This window comes from Lithobates pipiens, unplaced genomic scaffold, assembly GCF_037356315.1.
Source record: "Lithobates pipiens isolate NorthernLeopardFrog02 unplaced genomic scaffold, aLitPip1_a1.2 Scaffold_8, whole genome shotgun sequence".
Taxonomy (NCBI): Eukaryota; Metazoa; Chordata; class Amphibia; order Anura; family Ranidae; genus Lithobates; species Lithobates pipiens.
Window position 1 is genome coordinate 271,109,554 of NW_027507903.1, and position 19,052 is coordinate 271,128,605.

Sequence of the window (19,052 nt, forward strand, 5' to 3'; positions counted from 1 at the left end):
AGAGCTGCTGAAAGCGACATTGACAAAAAGCACTAGCGCGCTCAAATTGTTTCTGCCCGGTTTCGAACCGGGGACCTTTCGCGTGTTAGGCGAACGTGATAACCACTACACTACAGAAACCTATCACGTCAGCACTTTTCGGGTTGGTTGCTCGGAGGTTGGGGTCACCGTATTAGCTATTATTTGCTTCTGGTTGGTTGATAACCTGAGTTCAGTTTACCGTCCTTGCAAATGATACTCTTTGGTAATGAAGCAAAGAAGGAAGAAAGCCCATCTCGGATGCCTAACTTGATACAAATAACATCCTCAAAACAGCCAGTACTGGCAAGATACACTGAGTCATGGATATCACCTCTAGCTTTTCCACACACTTTTCTCACCAGGTCAGCTGAAAACATACGCCAATGGTCGTCAGGTTTTCCAGCTCAGCTGACTAAGCAGGAGAACCAAAGTCCACATTCCAATTGCCTTTGGGTCCAGAAAACAAGTTTGCCTAAACACCAAACACTTACAGCGATGGTCAGCTTATAAACAGTGAAGAAAAAGAGCTCACATTGAAGGTGTTGCACCTAAACTGTGCTTTGTATTGGCAGATTTGGCTTACGGCTGCCAGAGGGGCAAGGCATGGCAAGAGCTTTGAGTTTGCCAGACTGTGAAAAAGTTAAAGGTAAGCACTGTTTCTGCCCGGTTTCGAACCGGGCACCTTTCGCGTGTGAGGCGAACGTGATAACCACTACACTACAGAAACCCATTCATGCTGTTTTTTTGAGCCTTGCAGACCGAAAGTCTACCCTAAAGTAAGATCGGTGAAAAGAGCTGCTGAAAGCGACATTGACAAAAAGCACTAGCGCGCTCAAATTGTTTCTGCCCGGTTTCGAACCGGGGACCTTTCGCGTGTTAGGCGAACGTGATAACCACTACACTACAGAAACCTATCATGACAGCACTTTTCGGGTTGGTTGCTCGGAGGTTGGGGTCACCGTATTAGCTATTATTTGCTTCTGGTTGGTTGATAACCTGAGTTCAGTTTACCGTCCTTGCAAATGATACTCTTTGGTAATGAAGCAAAGAAGGAAGAAAGCCCATCTCGGATGCCTAACTTGATACAAATAACATCCTCAAAACAGCCAGTACTGGCAAGATACACTGAGTCATGGATATCACCTCTAGCTTTTCCACACACTTTTCTCACCAGGTCAGCTGAAAACATACGCCAATGGTCGTCAGGTTTTCCAGCTCAGCTGACTAAGCAGGAGAACCAAAGTCCACATTCCAATTGCCTTTGGGTCCAGAAAACAAGTTTGCCTAAACACCAAACACTTACAGCGATGGTCAGCTCATAAACAGTGAAGAAAAAGAGCTCACATTGAAGGTGTTGCACCTAAACTGTGCTTTGTATTGGCAGATTTGGCTTACGGCTGCCAGAGGGGCAAGGCATGGCAAGAGCTTTGAGTTTGCCAGACTGTGAAAAAGTTAAAGGTAAGCACTGTTTCTGCCCGGTTTCGAACCGGGGACCTTTCGCGTGTGAGGCGAACGTGATAACCACTACACTACAGAAACCCATTCATGCTGTTTTTTTGAGCCTTGCAGACCGAAAGTCTACCCTAAAGTAAGATCGGTGAAAAGAGCTGCTGAAAGCGACATTGACAAAAAGCACTAGCGCGCTCAAATTGTTTCTGCCCGGTTTCGAACCGGGGACCTTTCGCGCGTTAGGCGAACGTGATAACCACTACACTACAGAAACCTATCACAACAGCACTTTTCGGGTTGGTTGCTCGGAGGTTGGGGTCACCGTATTAGCTATTATTTGCTTCTGGTTGGTTGATAACATGAGTTCAGTTTACCGTCCTTGCAAATGATACTCTTTGGTAATGAAGCAAAGAAGGAAGAAAGCCCATCTCGGATGCCTAACTTGATACAAATAACATCCTCAAAACAGCCAGTACTGGCAAGATACACTGAGTCATGGATATCACCTCTAGCTTTTCCACACACTTTTCTCACCAGGTCAGCTGAAAACATACGCCAATGGTCGTCAGGTTTTCCAGCTCAGCTGACTAAGCAGGAGAACCAAAGTCCACATTCCAATTGCCTTTGGGTCCAGAAAACAAGTTTGCCTAAACACCAAACACTTACAGCGATGGTCAGCTCATAAACAGTGAAGAAAAAGAGCTCACATTGAAGGTGTTGCACCTAAACTGTGCTTTGTATTGGCAGATTTGGCTTACGGCTGCCAGAGGGGCAAGGCATGGCAAGAGCTTTGAGTTTGCCAGACTGTGAAAAAGTTAAAGGTAAGCACTGTTTCTGCCCGGTTTCGAACCGGGGACCTTTCGCGTGTGAGGCGAACGTGATAACCACTACACTACAGAAACCCATTCATGCTGTTGTTTTGAGCCTTGCAGACCGAAAGTCTACCCTAAAGTAAGATCGGTGAAAAGAGCTGCTGAAAGCGACATTGACAAAATGCACTAGCGCGCTCAAATTGTTTCTGCCCGGTTTCGAACCGGGGACCTTTCGCGTGTTAGGCGAACGTGATAACCACTACACTACAGAAACCTATCACGTCAGCACTTTTCGGGTTGGTTGCTCGGAGGTTGGGGTCACCGTATTAGCTATTATTTGCTTCTGGTTGGTTGATAACCTGAGTTCAGTTTACCATCCTTGCAAATGATACTCTTTGGTAATGAAGCAAAGAAGGAAGAAAGCCCATCTCGGATGCCTAACTTGATACAAATAACATCCTCAAAACAGCCAGTACTGGCAAGATACACTGAGTCATGGATATCACCTCTAGCTTTTCCACACACTTTTCTCACCAGGTCAGCTGAAAACATACGCCAATGGTCGTCAGGTTTTCCAGCTCAGCTGACTAAGCAGGAGAACCAAAGTCCACATTCCAATTGCCTTTGGGTCCAGAAAACAAGTTTGCCTAAACACCAAACACTTACAGCGATGGTCAGCTCATAAACAGTGAAGAAAAAGAGCTCACATTGAAGGTGTTGCACCTAAACTGTGCTTTGTATTGGCAGATTTGGCTTACGGCTGCCAGAGGGGCAAGGCATGGCAAGAGCTTTGAGTTTGCCAGACTGTGAAAAAGTTAAAGGTAAGCACTGTTTCTGCCCGGTTTCGAACCGGGGACCTTTCGCGTGTGAGGCGAACGTGATAACCACTACACTACAGAAACCCATTCATGCTGTTTTTTTGAGCCTTGCAGACCGAAAGTCTACCCTAAAGTAAGATCGGTGAAAAGAGCTGCTGAAAGCGACATTGACAAAAAGCACTAGCGCGCTCAAATTGTTTCTGCCCGGTTTCGAACCGGGGACCTTTCGCGTGTTAGGCGAACGTGATATCCACTACACTACAGAAACCTATCACGACAGCACTTTTCGGGCTGGTTGCTCGGAGGTTGGGGTCACCGTATTAGCTATTATTTGCTTCTGGTTGGTTGATAACCTGAGTTCAGTTTACCGTCCTTGCAAATGATACTCTTTGGTAATGAAGCAAAGAAGGAAGAAAGCCCATCTCGGATGCCTAACTTGATACAAATAACATCCTCAAAACAGCCAGTACTGGCAAGATACACTGAGTCATGGATATCACCTCTAGCTTTTCCACACACTTTTCTCACCAGGTCAGCTGAAAACATACGCCAATGGTCGTCAGGTTTTCCAGCTCAGCTGACTAAGCAGGAGAACCAAAGTCCACATTTCAATTGCCTTTGGGTCCAGAAAACAAGTTTGCCTAAACACCAAACACTTACAGCGATGGTCAGCTCATAAACAGTGAAGAAAAAGAGCTCACATTGAAGGTGTTGCACCTAAACTGTGCTTTGTATTGGCAGATTTGGCTTACGGCTGCCAGAGGGGCAAGGCATGGCAAGAGCTTTGAGTTTGCCAGACTGTGAAAAAGTTAAAGGTAAGCACTGTTTCTGCACGGTTTCGAACCGGGGACCTTTCGCGTGTGAGGCGAACGTGATAACCACTACACTACAGAAACCCATTCATGCTGTTTTTTTGAGCCATGCAGACCGAAAGTCTACCCTAAAGTAAGATCGGTGAAAAGAGCTGCTGAAAGCGACATTGACAAAAAGCACTAGCGCGCTCAAATTGTTTCTGCCCGGTTTCGAACCGGGGACCTTTCGCGTGTTAGGCGAACGTGATAACCACTACACTACAGAAACCTATCACGACAGCACTTTTCGGGTTGGTTGCTCGGAGGTTGGGGTCACCGTATTAGCTATTATTTGCTTCTGGTTGGTTGATAACCTGAGTTCAGTTTACCGTCCTTGCAAATGATACTCTTTGGTAATGAAGCAAAGAAGGAAGAAAGCCCATCTCGGATGCCTAACTTGATACAAATAACATCCTCAAAACAGCCAGTACTGGCAAGATACACTGAGTCATGGATATCACCTCTAGCTTTTCCACACACTTTTCTCACCAGGTCAGCTGAAAACATACGCCAATGGTCGTCAGGTTTTCCAGCTCAGCTGACTAAGCAGGAGAACCAAAGTCCACATTCCAATTGCCTTTGGGTCCAGAAAACAAGTTTGCCTAAACACCAAACACTTACAGCGATGGTCAGCTCATAAACAGTGAAGAAAAAGAGCTCACATTGAAGGTGTTGCACCTAAACTGTGCTTTGTATTGGCAGATTTGGCTTACGGCTGCCAGAGGGGCAAGGCATGGCAAGAGCTTTGAGTTTGCCAGACTGTGAAAAAGTTAAAGGTAAGCACTGTTTCTGCCCGGTTTCGAACCGGGGACCTTTCGCGTGTGAGGTGAACGTGATAACCACTACACTACAGAAACCCATTCATGCCGTTTTTTTGAGCCTTGCAGACCAAAAGTCTACCCTAAAGTAAGATCGGTGAAAAGAGCTGCTGAAAGCGACATTGACAAAAAGCACTAGCGCGCTCAAATTGTTTCTGCCCGGTTTCGAACCGGGGACCTTTCGCGCGTTAGGCGAACGTGATAACCACTACACTACAGAAACCTATCACAACAGCACTTTTCGGGTTGGTTGCTCGGAGGTTGGGGTCACCGTATTAGCTATTATTTGCTTCTGGTTGGTTGATAACCTGAGTTCAGTTTACCGTCCTTGCAAATTATACTCTTTGGTAATGAAGCAAAGAAGGAAGAAAGCCCATCTCGGATGCCTAACTTGATACAAATAACATCCTCAAAACAGCCAGTACTGGCAAGATACACTGAGTCATGGATATCACCTCTAGCTTTTCCACACACTTTTCTCACCAGGTCAGCTGAAAACATACGCCAATGGTCGTCAGGTTTTCCAGCTCAGCTGACTAAGCAGGAGAACCAAAGTCCACATTCCAATTGCCTTTGGGTCCAGAAAACAAGTTTGCCTAAACACCAAACACTTACAGCGATGGTCAGCTCATAAACAGTGAAGAAAAAGAGCTCACATTGAAGGTGTTGCACCTAAACTGTGCTTTGTATTGGCAGATTTGGCTTACGGCTGCCAGAGGGGCAAGGCATGGCAAGAGCTTTGAGTTTGCCAGACTGTGAAAAAGTTAAAGGTAAGCACTGTTTCTGCACGGTTTCGAACCGGGGACCTTTCGCGTGTGAGGCGAACGTGATAACCACTACACTACAGAAACCCATTCATGCTGTTTTTTTGAGCCATGCACACCGAAAGTCTACCCTAAAGTAAGATCGGTGAAAAGAGCTGCTGAAAGCGACATTGACAAAAAGCACTAGCGCGCTCAAATTGTTTCTGCCCGGTTTCGAACCGGGGACCTTTCGCGTGTTAGGCGAACGTGATAACCACTACACTACAGAAACCTATCACGACAGCACTTTTCGGGTTGGTTGCTCGGAGGTTGGGGTCACCGTATTAGCTATTATTTGCTTCTGGTTGGTTGATAACCTGAGTTCAGTTTACCGTCCTTGCAAATGATACTCTTTGGTAATGAAGCAAAGAAGGAAGAAAGCCCATCTCGGATGCCTAACTTGATACAAATAACATCCTCAAAACAGCCAGTACTGGCAAGATACACTGAGTCATGGATATCACCTCTAGCTTTTCCACACACTTTTCTCACCAGGTCAGCTGAAAACATACGCCAATGGTCGTCAGGTTTTCCAGCTCAGCTGACTAAGCAGGAGAACCAAAGTCCACATTCCAATTGCCTTTGGGTCCAGAAAACAAGTTTGCCTAAACACCAAACACTTACAGCGATGGTCAGCTCATAAACAGTGAAGAAAAAGAGCTCACATTGAAGGTGTTGCACCTAAACTGTGCTTTGTATTGGCAGATTTGGCTTACGGCTGCCAGAGGGGCAAGGCATGGCAAGAGCTTTGAGTTTGCCAGACTGTGAAAAAGTTAAAGGTAAGCACTGTTTCTGCACGGTTTCGAACCGGGGACCTTTCGCGTGTGAGGCGAACGTGATAACCACTACACTACAGAAACCCATTCATGCTGTTTTTTTGAGCCATGCAGACCGAAAGTCTACCCTAAAGTAAGATCGGTGAAAAGAGCTGCTGAAAGCGACATTGACAAAAAGCACTAGCGCGCTCAAATTGTTTCTGCCCGGTTTCGAACCGGGGACCTTTCGCGTGTTAGGCGAACGTGATAACCACTACACTACAGAAACCTATCACGACAGCACTTTTCGGGTTGGTTGCTCGGAGGTTGGGGTCACCGTATTAGCTATTATTTGCTTCTGGTTGGTTGATAACCTGAGTTCAGTTTACCGTCCTTGCAAATGATACTCTTTGGTAATGAAGCAAAGAAGGAAGAAAGCCCATCTCGGATGCCTAACTTGATACAAATAACATCCTCAAAACAGCCAGTACTGGCAAGATACACTGAGTCATGGATATCACCTCTAGCTTTTCCACACACTTTTCTCACCAGGTCAGCTGAAAACATACGCCAATGGTCGTCAGGTTTTCCAGCTCAGCTGACTAAGCAGGAGAACCAAAGTCCACATTCCAATTGCCTTTGGGTCCAGAAAACAAGTTTGCCTAAACACCAAACACTTACAGCGATGGTCAGCTCATAAACAGTGAAGAAAAAGAGCTCACATTGAAGGTGTTGCACCTAAACTGTGCTTTGTATTGGCAGATTTGGCTTACGGCTGCCAGAGGGGCAAGGCATGGCAAGAGCTTTGAGTTTGCCAGACTGTGAAAAAGTTAAAGGTAAGCACTGTTTCTGCCCGGTTTCGAACCGGGGACCTTTCGCGTGTGAGGTGAACGTGATAACCACTACACTACAGAAACCCATTCATGCCGTTTTTTTGAGCCTTGCAGACCAAAAGTCTACCCTAAAGTAAGATCGGTGAAAAGAGCTGCTGAAAGCGACATTGACAAAAAGCACTAGCGCGCTCAAATTGTTTCTGCCCGGTTTCGAACCGGGGACCTTTCGCGCGTTAGGCGAACGTGATAACCACTACACTACAGAAACCTATCACAACAGCACTTTTCGGGTTGGTTGCTCGGAGGTTGGGGTCACCGTATTAGCTATTATTTGCTTCTGGTTGGTTGATAACCTGAGTTCAGTTTACCGTCCTTGCAAATGATACTCTTTGGTAATGAAGCAAAGAAGGAAGAAAGCCCATCTCGGATGCCTAACTTGATACAAATAACATCCTCAAAACAGCCAGTACTGGCAAGATACACTGAGTCATGGATATCACCTCTAGCTTTTCCACACACTTTTCTCACCAGGTCAGCTGAAAACATACGCCAATGGTCGTCAGGTTTTCCAGCTCAGCTGACTAAGCAGGAGAACCAAAGTCCACATTCCAATTGCCTTTGGGTCCAGAAAACAAGTTTGCCTAAACACCAAACACTTACAGCGATGGTCAGCTCATAAACAGTGAAGAAAAAGAGCTCACATTGAAGGTGTTGCACCTAAACTGTGCTTTGTATTGGCAGATTTGGCTTACGGCTGCCAGAGGGGCAAGGCATGGCAAGAGCTTTGAGTTTGCCAGACTGTGAAAAAGTTAAAGGTAAGCACTGTTTCTGCACGGTTTCGAACCGGGGACCTTTCGCGTGTGAGGCGAACGTGATAACCACTACACTACAGAAACCCATTCATGCTGTTTTTTTGAGCCATGCAGACCGAAAGTCTACCCTAAAGTAAGATCGGTGAAAAGAGCTGCTGAAAGCGACATTGACAAAAAGCACTAGCGCGCTCAAATTGTTTCTGCCCGGTTTCGAACCGGGGACCTTTCGCGTGTTAGGCGAACGTGATAACCACTACACTACAGAAACCTATCACGACAGCACTTTTCGGGTTGGTTGCTCGGAGGTTGGGGTCACCGTATTAGCTATTATTTGCTTCTGGTTGGTTGATAACCTGAGTTCAGTTTACCGTCCTTGCAAATGATACTCTTTGGTAATGAAGCAAAGAAGGAAGAAAGCCCATCTCGGATGCCTAACTTGATACAAATAACATCCTCAAAACAGCCAGTACTGGCAAGATACACTGAGTCATGGATATCACCTCTAGCTTTTCCACACACTTTTCTCACCAGGTCAGCTGAAAACATACGCCAATGGTCGTCAGGTTTTCCAGCTCAGCTGACTAAGCAGGAGAACCAAAGTCCACATTCCAATTGCCTTTGGGTCCAGAAAACAAGTTTGCCTAAACACCAAACACTTACAGCGATGGTCAGCTCATAAACAGTGAAGAAAAAGAGCTCACATTGAAGGTGTTGCACCTAAACTGTGCTTTGTATTGGCAGATTTGGCTTACGGCTGCCAGAGGGGCAAGGCATGGCAAGAGCTTTGAGTTTGCCAGACTGTGAAAAAGTTAAAGGTAAGCACTGTTTCTGCACGGTTTCGAACCGGGGACCTTTCGCGTGTGAGGCGAACGTGATAACCACTACACTACAGAAACCCATTCATGCTGTTTTTTTGAGCCATGCAGACCGAAAGTCTACCCTAAAGTAAGATCGGTGAAAAGAGCTGCTGAAAGCGACATTGACAAAAAGCACTAGCGCGCTCAAATTGTTTCTGCCCGGTTTCGAACCGGGGACCTTTCGCGTGTTAGGCGAACGTGATAACCACTACACTACAGAAACCTATCACGACAGCACTTTTCGGGTTGGTTGCTCGGAGGTTGGGGTCACCGTATTAGCTATTATTTGCTTCTGGTTGGTTGATAACCTGAGTTCAGTTTACCGTCCTTGCAAATGATACTCTTTGGTAATGAAGCAAAGAAGGAAGAAAGCCCATCTCGGATGCCTAACTTGATACAAATAACATCCTCAAAACAGCCAGTACTGGCAAGATACACTGAGTCATGGATATCACCTCTAGCTTTTCCACACACTTTTCTCACCAGGTCAGCTGAAAACATACGCCAATGGTCGTCAGGTTTTCCAGCTCAGCTGACTAAGCAGGAGAACCAAAGTCCACATTCCAATTGCCTTTGGGTCCAGAAAACAAGTTTGCCTAAACACCAAACACTTACAGCGATGGTCAGCTCATAAACAGTGAAGAAAAAGAGCTCACATTGAAGGTGTTGCACCTAAACTGTGCTTTGTATTGGCAGATTTGGCTTACGGCTGCCAGAGGGGCAAGGCATGGCAAGAGCTTTGAGTTTGCCAGACTGTGAAAAAGTTAAAGGTAAGCACTGTTTCTGCCCGGTTTCGAACCGGGGACCTTTCGCGTGTGAGGTGAACGTGATAACCACTACACTACAGAAACCCATTCATGCCGTTTTTTTGAGCCTTGCAGACCAAAAGTCTACCCTAAAGTAAGATCGGTGAAAAGAGCTGCTGAAAGCGACATTGACAAAAAGCACTAGCGCGCTCAAATTGTTTCTGCCCGGTTTCGAACCGGGGACCTTTCGCGCGTTAGGCGAACGTGATAACCACTACACTACAGAAACCTATCACAACAGCACTTTTCGGGTTGGTTGCTCGGAGGTTGGGGTCACCGTATTAGCTATTATTTGCTTCTGGTTGGTTGATAACCTGAGTTCAGTTTACCGTCCTTGCAAATGATACTCTTTGGTAATGAAGCAAAGAAGGAAGAAAGCCCATCTCGGATGCCTAACTTGATACAAATAACATCCTCAAAACAGCCAGTACTGGCAAGATACACTGAGTCATGGATATCACCTCTAGCTTTTCCACACACTTTTCTCACCAGGTCAGCTGAAAACATACGCCAATGGTCGTCAGGTTTTCCAGCTCAGCTGACTAAGCAGGAGAACCAAAGTCCACATTCCAATTGCCTTTGGGTCCAGAAAACAAGTTTGCCTAAACACCAAACACTTACAGCGATGGTCAGCTCATAAACAGTGAAGAAAAAGAGCTCACATTGAAGGTGTTGCACCTAAACTGTGCTTTGTATTGGCAGATTTGGCTTACGGCTGCCAGAGGGGCAAGGCATGGCAAGAGCTTTGAGTTTGCCAGACTGTGAAAAAGTTAAAGGTAAGCACTGTTTCTGCCCGGTTTCGAACCGGGGACCTTTCGCGTGTGAGGCGAACGTGATAACCACTACACTACAGAAACCCATTCATGCTGTTTTTTGAGCCTTGCAGACCGAAAGTCTACCCTAAAGTAAGATCGGTGAAAAGGGCTGCTGAAAGCGACATTGACAAAAAGCACTAGCGCGCTCAAATTGTTTCTGCCCGGTTTCGAACCGGGGACCTTTCGCGTGTTAGGCGAACGTGATAACCACTACACTACAGAAACCTATCACGACAGCACTTTTCGGGTTGGTTGCTCGGAGGTTGGGGTCACCGTATTAGCTATTATTTGCTTCTGGTTGGTTGATAACCTGAGTTCAGTTTACCGTCCTTGCAAATGATACTCTTTGGTAATGAAGCAAAGAAGGAAGAAAGCCCATCTCGGATGCCTAACTTGATACAAATAACATCCTCAAAACAGCCAGTACTGGCAAGATACACTGAGTCATGGATATCACCTCTAGCTTTTCCACACACTTTTCTCACCAGGTCAGCTGAAAACATACGCCAATGGTCGTCAGGTTTTCCAGCTCAGCTGACTAAGCAGGAGAACCAAAGTCCACATTCCAATTGCCTTTGGGTCCAGAAAACAAGTTTGCCTAAACACCAAACACTTACAGCGATGGTCAGCTTATAAACAGTGAAGAAAAAGAGCTCACATTGAAGGTGTTGCACCTAAACTGTGCTTTGTATTGGCAGATTTGGCTTACGGCTGCCAGAGGGGCAAGGCATGGCAAGAGCTTTGAGTTTGCCAGACTGTGAAAAAGTTAAAGGTAAGCACTGTTTCTGCCCGGTTTCGAACCGGGCACCTTTCGCGTGTGAGGCGAACGTGATAACCACTACACTACAGAAACCCATTCATGCTGTTTTTTTGAGCCTTGCAGACCGAAAGTCTACCCTAAAGTAAGATCGGTGAAAAGAGCTGCTGAAAGCGACATTGACAAAAAGCACTAGCGCGCTCAAATTGTTTCTGCCCGGTTTCGAACCGGGGACCTTTCGCGTGTTAGGCGAACGTGATAACCACTACACTACAGAAACCTATCATGACAGCACTTTTCGGGTTGGTTGCTCGGAGGTTGGGGTCACCGTATTAGCTATTATTTGCTTCTGGTTGGTTGATAACCTGAGTTCAGTTTACCGTCCTTGCAAATGATACTCTTTGGTAATGAAGCAAAGAAGGAAGAAAGCCCATCTCGGATGCCTAACTTGATACAAATAACATCCTCAAAACAGCCAGTACTGGCAAGATACACTGAGTCATGGATATCACCTCTAGCTTTTCCACACACTTTTCTCACCAGGTCAGCTGAAAACATACGCCAATGGTCGTCAGGTTTTCCAGCTCAGCTGACTAAGCAGGAGAACCAAAGTCCACATTCCAATTGCCTTTGGGTCCAGAAAACAAGTTTGCCTAAACACCAAACACTTACAGCGATGGTCAGCTCATAAACAGTGAAGAAAAAGAGCTCACATTGAAGGTGTTGCACCTAAACTGTGCTTTGTATTGGCAGATTTGGCTTACGGCTGCCAGAGGGGCAAGGCATGGCAAGAGCTTTGAGTTTGCCAGACTGTGAAAAAGTTAAAGGTAAGCACTGTTTCTGCCCGGTTTCGAACCGGGGACCTTTCGCGTGTGAGGCGAACGTGATAACCACTACACTACAGAAACCCATTCATGCTGTATTTTTGAGCCTTGCAGACCGAAAGTCTACCCTAAAGTAAGATCGGTGAAAAGAGCTGCTGAAAGCGACATTGACAAAAAGCACTAGCGCGCTCAAATTGTTTCTGCCCGGTTTCGAACCGGGGACCTTTCGCGCGTTAGGCGAACGTGATAACCACTACACTACAGAAACCTATCACAACAGCACTTTTCGGGTTGGTTGCTCGGAGGTTGGGGTCACCGTATTAGCTATTATTTGCTTCTGGTTGGTTGATAACATGAGTTCAGTTTACCGTCCTTGCAAATGATACTCTTTGGTAATGAAGCAAAGAAGGAAGAAAGCCCATCTCGGATGCCTAACTTGATACAAATAACATCCTCAAAACAGCCAGTACTGGCAAGATACACTGAGTCATGGATATCACCTCTAGCTTTTCCACACACTTTTCTCACCAGGTCAGCTGAAAACATACGCCAATGGTCGTCAGGTTTTCCAGCTCAGCTGACTAAGCAGGAGAACCAAAGTCCACATTCCAATTGCCTTTGGGTCCAGAAAACAAGTTTGCCTAAACACCAAACACTTACAGCGATGGTCAGCTCATAAACAGTGAAGAAAAAGAGCTCACATTGAAGGTGTTGCACCTAAACTGTGCTTTGTATTGGCAGATTTGGCTTACGGCTGCCAGAGGGGCAAGGCATGGCAAGAGCTTTGAGTTTGCCAGACTGTGAAAAAGTTAAAGGTAAGCACTGTTTCTGCCCGGTTTCGAACCGGGGACCTTTCGCGTGTGAGGCGAACGTGATAACCACTACACTACAGAAACCCATTCATGCTGTTTTTTTGAGCCTTGCAGACCGAAAGTCTACCCTAAAGTAAGATCGGTGAAAAGAGCTGCTGAAAGCGACATTGACAAAAAGCACTAGCGCGCTCAAATTGTTTCTGCCCGGTTTCGAACCGGGGACCTTTCGCGTGTTAGGCGAACGTGATAACCACTACACTACAGAAACCTATCACGTCAGCACTTTTCGGGTTGGTTGCTCGGAGGTTGGGGTCACCGTATTAGCTATTATTTGCTTCTGGTTGGTTGATAACCTGAGTTCAGTTTACCGTCCTTGCAAATGATACTCTTTGGTAATGAAGCAAAGAAGGAAGAAAGCCCATCTCGGATGCCTAACTTGATACAAATAACATCCTCAAAACAGCCAGTACTGGCAAGATACACTGAGTCATGGATATCACCTCTAGCTTTTCCACACACTTTTCTCACCAGGTCAGCTGAAAACATACGCCAATGGTCGTCAGGTTTTCCAGCTCAGCTGACTAAGCAGGAGAACCAAAGTCCACATTCCAATTGCCTTTGGGTCCAGAAAACAAGTTTGCCTAAACACCAAACACTTACAGCGATGGTCAGCTCATAAACAGTGAAGAAAAAGAGCTCACATTGAAGGTGTTGCACCTAAACTGTGCTTTGTATTGGCAGATTTGGCTTACGGCTGCCAGAGGGGCAAGGCATGGCAAGAGCTTTGAGTTTGCCAGACTGTGAAAAAGTTAAAGGTAAGCACTGTTTCTGCACGGTTTCGAACCGGGGACCTTTCGCGTGTGAGGCGAACGTGATAACCACTACACTACAGAAACCCATTCATGCTGTTTTTTTGAGCCATGCAGACCGAAAGTCTACCCTAAAGTAAGATCGGTGAAAAGAGCTGATGAAAGCGACATTGACAAAAAGCACTAGCGCGCTCAAATTGTTTCTGCCCGGTTTCGAACCGGGGACCTTTCGCGTGTTAGGCGAACGTGATAACCACTACACTACAGAAACCTATCACGACAGCACTTTTCGGGTTGGTTGCTCGGAGGTTGGGGTCACCGTATTAGCTATTATTTGCTTCTGGTTGGTTGATAACCTGAGTTCAGTTTACCGTCCTTGCAAATGATACTCTTTGGTAATGAAGCAAAGAAGGAAGAAAGCCCATCTCGGATGCCTAACTTGATACAAATAACATCCTCAAAACAGCCAGTACTGGCAAGATACACTGAGTCATGGATATCACCTCTAGCTTTTCCACACACTTTTCTCACCAGGTCAGCTGAAAACATACGCCAATGGTCGTCAGGTTTTCCAGCTCAGCTGACTAAGCAGGAGAACCAAAGTCCACATTCCAATTGCCTTTGGGTCCAGAAAACAAGTTTGCCTAAACACCAAACACTTACAGCGATGGTCAGCTCATAAACAGTGAAGAAAAAGAGCTCACATTGAAGGTGTTGCACCTAAACTGTGCTTTGTATTGGCAGATTTGGCTTACGGCTGCCAGAGGGGCAAGGCATGGCAAGAGCTTTGAGTTTGCCAGACTGTGAAAAAGTTAAAGGTAAGCACTGTTTCTGCCCGGTTTCGAACCGGGGACCTTTCGCGTGTGAGGCGAACGTGATAACCACTACACTACAGAAACCCATTCATGCTGTTTTTTTGAGCCTTGCAGACCGAAAGTCTACCCTAAAGTAAGATCGGTGAAAAGAGCTGCTGAAAGCGACATTGACAAAAAGCACTAGCGCGCTCAAATTGTTTCTGCCCGGTTTCGAACCGGGGACCTTTCGCGTGTTAGGCGAACGTGATATCCACTACACTACAGAAACCTATCACGACAGCACTTTTCGGGCTGGTTGCTCGGAGGTTGGGGTCACCGTATTAGCTATTATTTGCTTCTGGTTGGTTGATAACCTGAGTTCAGTTTACCGTCCTTGCAAATGATACTCTTTGGTAATGAAGCAAAGAAGGAAGAAAGCCCATCTCGGATGCCTAACTTGATACAAATAACATCCTCAAAACAGCCAGTACTGGCAAGATACACTGAGTCATGGATATCACCTCTAGCTTTTCCACACACTTTTCTCACCAGGTCAGCTGAAAACATACGCCAATGGTCGTCAGGTTTTCCAGCTCAGCTGACTAAGCAGGAGAACCAAAGTCCACATTCCAATTGCCTTTGGGTCCAGAAAACAAGTTTGCCTAAACACCAAACACTTACAGCGATGGTCAGCTCATAAACAGTGAAGAAAAAGAGCTCACATTGAAGGTGTTGCACCTAAACTGTGCTTTGTATTGGCAGATTTGGCTTACGGCTGCCAGAGGGGCAAGGCATGGCAAGAGCTTTGAGTTTGCCAGACTGTGAAAAAGTTAAAGGTAAGCACTGTTTCTGCCCGGTTTCGAACCGGGGACCTTTCGCGTGTGAGGTGAACGTGATAACCACTACACTACAGAAACCCATTCATGCCGTTTTTTTGAGCCTTGCAGACCAAAAGTCTACCCTAAAGTAAGATCGGTGAAAAGAGCTGCTGAAAGGGACATTGACAAAAAGCACTAGTGCGCTCAAATTGTTTCTGCCCGGTTTCGAACCGGGGACCTTTTGCGTGTTAGGCGAACGTGATAACCACTACACTACAGAAACCTATCACGACAGCACTTTTCGGGTTGGTTGCTCGGAGGTTGGGGTCACCGTATTAGCTATTATTTGCTTCTGGTTGGTTGATAACCTGAGTTCAGTTTACCGTCCTTGCAAATGATACTCTTTGGTAATGAAGCAAAGAAGGAAGAAAGCCCATCTCGGATGCCTAACTTGATACAAATAACATCCTCAAAACAGCCAGTACTGGCAAGATACACTGAGTCATGGATATCACCTCTAGCTTTTCCACACACTTTTCTCACCAGGTCAGCTGAAAACATACGCCAATGGTCGTCAGGTTTTCCAGCTCAGCTGACTAAGCAGGAGAACCAAAGTCCACATTCCAATTGCCTTTGGGTCCAGAAAACAAGTTTGCCTAAACACCAAACACTTACAGCGATGGTCAGCTTATAAACAGTGAAGAAAAAGAGCTCACATTGAAGGTGTTGCACCTAAACTGTGCTTTGTATTGGCAGATTTGGCTTACGGCTGCCAGAGGGGCAAGGCATGGCAAGAGCTTTGAGTTTGCCAGACTGTGAAAAAGTTAAAGGTAAGCACTGTTTCTGCCCGGTTTCGAACCGGGGACCTTTCGCGTGTTAGGCGAACGTGATAACCACTACACTACAGAAACCTATCACGACAGCACTTTTCGGGTTGGTTGCTCGGAGGTTGGGGTCACCGTATTAGCTATTATTTGCTTCTGGTTGGTTGATAACCTGAGTTCAGTTTACCGTCCTTGCAAATGATACTCTTTGGTAATGAAGCAAAGAAGGAAGAAAGCCCATCTCGGATGCCTAACTTGATACAAATAACATCCTCAAAACAGCCAGTACTGGCAAGATACACTGAGTCATGGATATCACCTCTAGCTTTTCCACACACTTTTCTCACCAGGTCAGCTGAAAACATACGCCAATGGTCGTCAGGTTTTCCAGCTCAGCTGACTAAGCAGGAGAACCAAAGTCCACATTCCAATTGCCTTTGGGTCCAGAAAACAAGTTTGCCTAAACACCAAACACTTACAGCGATGGTCAGCTTATAAACAGTGAAGAAAAAGAGCTCACATTGAAGGTGTTGCACCTAAACTGTGCTTTGTATTGGCAGATTTGGCTTACGGCTGCCAGAGGGGCAAGGCATGGCAAGAGCTTTGAGTTTGCCAGACTGTGAAAAAGTTAAAGGTAAGCACTGTTTCTGCCCGGTTTCGAACCGGGGACCTTTCGCGTGTTAGGCGAACGTGATAACCACTACACTACAGAAACCTATCACGACAGCACTTTTCGGGTTGGTTGCTCGGAGGTTGGGGTCACCGTATTAGCTATTATTTGCTTCTGGTTGGTTGATAACCTGAGTTCAGTTTACCGTCCTTGCAAATGATACTCTTTGGTAATGAAGCAAAGAAGGAAGAAAGCCCATCTCGGATGCCTAACTTGATACAAATAACATCCTCAAAACAGCCAGTACTGGCAAGATACACTGAGTCATGGATATCACCTCTAGCTTTTCCACACACTTTTCTCACCAGGTCAGCTGAAAACATACGCCAATGGTCGTCAGGTTTTCCAGCTCAGCTGACTAAGCAGGAGAACCAAAGTCCACATTCCAATTGCCTTTGGGTCCAGAAAACAAGTTTGCCTAAACACCAAACACTTACAGCGATGGTCAGCTTATAAACAGTGAAGAAAAAGAGCTCACATTGAAGGTGTTGCACCTAAACTGTGCTTTGTATTGGCAGATTTGGCTTACGGCTGCCAGAGGGGCAAGGCATGGCAAGAGCTTTGAGTTTGCCAGACTGTGAAAAAGTTAAAGGTAAGCACTGTTTCTGCCCGGTTTCGAACCGGGCACCTTTCGCGTGTGAGGCGAACGTGATAACCACTACACTACAGAAACCCATTCATGCTGTTTTTTTGAGCCTTGCAGACCGAAAGTCTACCCTAAAGTAAGATCGGTGAAAAGAGCTGCTGAAAGCGACATTGACAAAAAGCACTAGCGCGCTCAAATTGTTTCTGCCCGGTTTCGAATCGGGGACCTTTCGCGTGTTAGGCGAACGTGATAACCACTACACTACAGAAACCTATCATGACAGCACTTTTTGGGTTGGTTGCTCGGAGGTTGGGGTCACCGTATTAGCTATTATTTGCTTCTGGTTGGTTGATAACCTGAGTTCAGTTTACCGTCCTTGCAAATGATACTCTTTGGTAATGAAGCAAAGAAGGAAGAAAGCCCATCTCGGATGCCTAACTTGATACAAATAACATCCTCAAAACAGCCAGTACTGGCAAGATACACTGAGTCATGGATATCACCTCTAGCTTTTCCACACACTTTTCTCACCAGGTCAGCTGAAAACATACGCCAATGGTCGTCAGGTTTTCCAGCTCAGCTGACTAAGCAGGAGAACCAAAGTCCACATTCCAATTGCCTTTGGGTCCAGAAAACAAGTTTGCCTAAACACCAAACACTTACAGCGATGGTCAGCTCATAAACAGTGAAGAAAAAGAGCTCACATTGAAGGTGTTGCACCTAAACTGTGCTTTGTATTGGCAGATTTGGCTTACGGCTGCCAGAGGGGCAAGGCATGGCAAGAGCTTTGAGTTTGCCAGACTGTGAAAAAGTTAAAGGTAAGCACTGTTTCTGCCCGGTTTCGAACCGGGGACCTTTCGCGTGTGAGGCGAACGTGATAACCACTACACTACAGAAACCCATTCATGCTGTTGTTTTGAGCCTTGCAGACCGAAAGTCTACCCTAAAGTAAGATCGGTGAAAAGAGCTGCTGAAAGCGACATTGACAAAAAGCACTAGCGCGCTCAAATTGTTTCTGCCCGGTTTCGAACCGGGGACCTTTCGCGTGTTAGGCGAACGTGATAACCACTACACTACAGAAACCTATCACGTCAGCACTTTTCGGGTTGGTTGCTCGGAGGTTGGGGTCACCGTATTAGCTATTATTTGCTTCTGGTTGGTTGATAACCTGAGTTCAGTTTACCGTCCTTGCAAATGATACTCTTTGGTAATGAAGCAAAGAAGGAAGAAAGCCCATCTCGGATGCCTAACTTGATACAAATAACATCCTCAAAACAGCCAGTACTGGCAAGATACACTGAGTCATGGATATCACCTCTAGCTTTTCCACACACTTTTCTCACCAGGTCAGCTGAAAACATACGCCAATGGTCGTCAGGTTTTCCAGCTCAGCTGACTAAGCAGGAGAACCAAAGTCCACATTCCAATTGCCTTTGGGTCCAGAAAACAAGTTTGCCTAAACACCAAACACTTACAGCGATGGTCAGCTCATAAACAGTGAAGAAAAAGAGCTCACATTGAAGGTGTTGCACCTAAACTGTGCTTTGTATTGGCAGATTTGGCTTACGGCTGCCAGAGGGGCAAGGCATGGCAAGAGCTTTGAGTTTGCCAGACTGTGAAAAAGTTAAAGGTAAGCACTGTTTCTGCACGGTTTCGAACCGGGGACCTTTCGCGTGTGAGGCGAACATGATAACCACTACACTACAGA

General features: G+C 46.0%; 23 non-coding genes across 23 annotated transcripts; all 23 read right to left on the reverse strand.

The window, feature by feature from the left end:
- Positions 1 to 47: 47 nt before the first annotated feature.
- TRNAV-AAC (transfer RNA valine (anticodon AAC)) lies at positions 48 to 120 on the reverse strand. The gene has a single exon. It is a non-coding gene; the product is annotated as a tRNA-Val (tRNA).
- Positions 121 to 859: 739 nt separating this feature from the next.
- On the reverse strand, positions 860 to 932 carry TRNAV-AAC (transfer RNA valine (anticodon AAC)). The gene has a single exon. It is a non-coding gene; the product is annotated as a tRNA-Val (tRNA).
- Positions 933 to 1,487: 555 nt separating this feature from the next.
- TRNAV-CAC (transfer RNA valine (anticodon CAC)) lies at positions 1,488 to 1,560 on the reverse strand. Its single transcript has one exon. It is a non-coding gene; the product is annotated as a tRNA-Val (tRNA).
- A 739-nt stretch (positions 1,561 to 2,299) lies between these two features.
- TRNAV-CAC (transfer RNA valine (anticodon CAC)) lies at positions 2,300 to 2,372 on the reverse strand. Its single transcript has one exon. It is a non-coding gene; the product is annotated as a tRNA-Val (tRNA).
- A 111-nt stretch (positions 2,373 to 2,483) lies between these two features.
- On the reverse strand, positions 2,484 to 2,556 carry TRNAV-AAC (transfer RNA valine (anticodon AAC)). The gene has a single exon. It is a non-coding gene; the product is annotated as a tRNA-Val (tRNA).
- A 555-nt stretch (positions 2,557 to 3,111) lies between these two features.
- Positions 3,112 to 3,184, reverse strand: TRNAV-CAC (transfer RNA valine (anticodon CAC)). Its single transcript has one exon. It is a non-coding gene; the product is annotated as a tRNA-Val (tRNA).
- Positions 3,185 to 4,107: 923 nt separating this feature from the next.
- Positions 4,108 to 4,180, reverse strand: TRNAV-AAC (transfer RNA valine (anticodon AAC)). Its single transcript has one exon. It is a non-coding gene; the product is annotated as a tRNA-Val (tRNA).
- Positions 4,181 to 5,731: 1,551 nt separating this feature from the next.
- On the reverse strand, positions 5,732 to 5,804 carry TRNAV-AAC (transfer RNA valine (anticodon AAC)). Its single transcript has one exon. It is a non-coding gene; the product is annotated as a tRNA-Val (tRNA).
- A 739-nt stretch (positions 5,805 to 6,543) lies between these two features.
- TRNAV-AAC (transfer RNA valine (anticodon AAC)) lies at positions 6,544 to 6,616 on the reverse strand. The gene has a single exon. It is a non-coding gene; the product is annotated as a tRNA-Val (tRNA).
- Positions 6,617 to 8,167: 1,551 nt separating this feature from the next.
- TRNAV-AAC (transfer RNA valine (anticodon AAC)) lies at positions 8,168 to 8,240 on the reverse strand. The gene has a single exon. It is a non-coding gene; the product is annotated as a tRNA-Val (tRNA).
- A 739-nt stretch (positions 8,241 to 8,979) lies between these two features.
- Positions 8,980 to 9,052, reverse strand: TRNAV-AAC (transfer RNA valine (anticodon AAC)). Its single transcript has one exon. It is a non-coding gene; the product is annotated as a tRNA-Val (tRNA).
- A 1,367-nt stretch (positions 9,053 to 10,419) lies between these two features.
- On the reverse strand, positions 10,420 to 10,492 carry TRNAV-CAC (transfer RNA valine (anticodon CAC)). Its single transcript has one exon. It is a non-coding gene; the product is annotated as a tRNA-Val (tRNA).
- Positions 10,493 to 10,602: 110 nt separating this feature from the next.
- Positions 10,603 to 10,675, reverse strand: TRNAV-AAC (transfer RNA valine (anticodon AAC)). The gene has a single exon. It is a non-coding gene; the product is annotated as a tRNA-Val (tRNA).
- A 739-nt stretch (positions 10,676 to 11,414) lies between these two features.
- TRNAV-AAC (transfer RNA valine (anticodon AAC)) lies at positions 11,415 to 11,487 on the reverse strand. The gene has a single exon. It is a non-coding gene; the product is annotated as a tRNA-Val (tRNA).
- A 555-nt stretch (positions 11,488 to 12,042) lies between these two features.
- TRNAV-CAC (transfer RNA valine (anticodon CAC)) lies at positions 12,043 to 12,115 on the reverse strand. The gene has a single exon. It is a non-coding gene; the product is annotated as a tRNA-Val (tRNA).
- A 739-nt stretch (positions 12,116 to 12,854) lies between these two features.
- TRNAV-CAC (transfer RNA valine (anticodon CAC)) lies at positions 12,855 to 12,927 on the reverse strand. The gene has a single exon. It is a non-coding gene; the product is annotated as a tRNA-Val (tRNA).
- Positions 12,928 to 13,038: 111 nt separating this feature from the next.
- TRNAV-AAC (transfer RNA valine (anticodon AAC)) lies at positions 13,039 to 13,111 on the reverse strand. Its single transcript has one exon. It is a non-coding gene; the product is annotated as a tRNA-Val (tRNA).
- Positions 13,112 to 13,850: 739 nt separating this feature from the next.
- Positions 13,851 to 13,923, reverse strand: TRNAV-AAC (transfer RNA valine (anticodon AAC)). The gene has a single exon. It is a non-coding gene; the product is annotated as a tRNA-Val (tRNA).
- A 555-nt stretch (positions 13,924 to 14,478) lies between these two features.
- TRNAV-CAC (transfer RNA valine (anticodon CAC)) lies at positions 14,479 to 14,551 on the reverse strand. The gene has a single exon. It is a non-coding gene; the product is annotated as a tRNA-Val (tRNA).
- A 1,551-nt stretch (positions 14,552 to 16,102) lies between these two features.
- Positions 16,103 to 16,175, reverse strand: TRNAV-AAC (transfer RNA valine (anticodon AAC)). Its single transcript has one exon. It is a non-coding gene; the product is annotated as a tRNA-Val (tRNA).
- Positions 16,176 to 16,730: 555 nt separating this feature from the next.
- Positions 16,731 to 16,803, reverse strand: TRNAV-AAC (transfer RNA valine (anticodon AAC)). Its single transcript has one exon. It is a non-coding gene; the product is annotated as a tRNA-Val (tRNA).
- A 1,367-nt stretch (positions 16,804 to 18,170) lies between these two features.
- On the reverse strand, positions 18,171 to 18,243 carry TRNAV-CAC (transfer RNA valine (anticodon CAC)). Its single transcript has one exon. It is a non-coding gene; the product is annotated as a tRNA-Val (tRNA).
- Positions 18,244 to 18,354: 111 nt separating this feature from the next.
- TRNAV-AAC (transfer RNA valine (anticodon AAC)) lies at positions 18,355 to 18,427 on the reverse strand. The gene has a single exon. It is a non-coding gene; the product is annotated as a tRNA-Val (tRNA).
- Between the last annotated feature and the right edge of the window lie 625 nt (positions 18,428 to 19,052).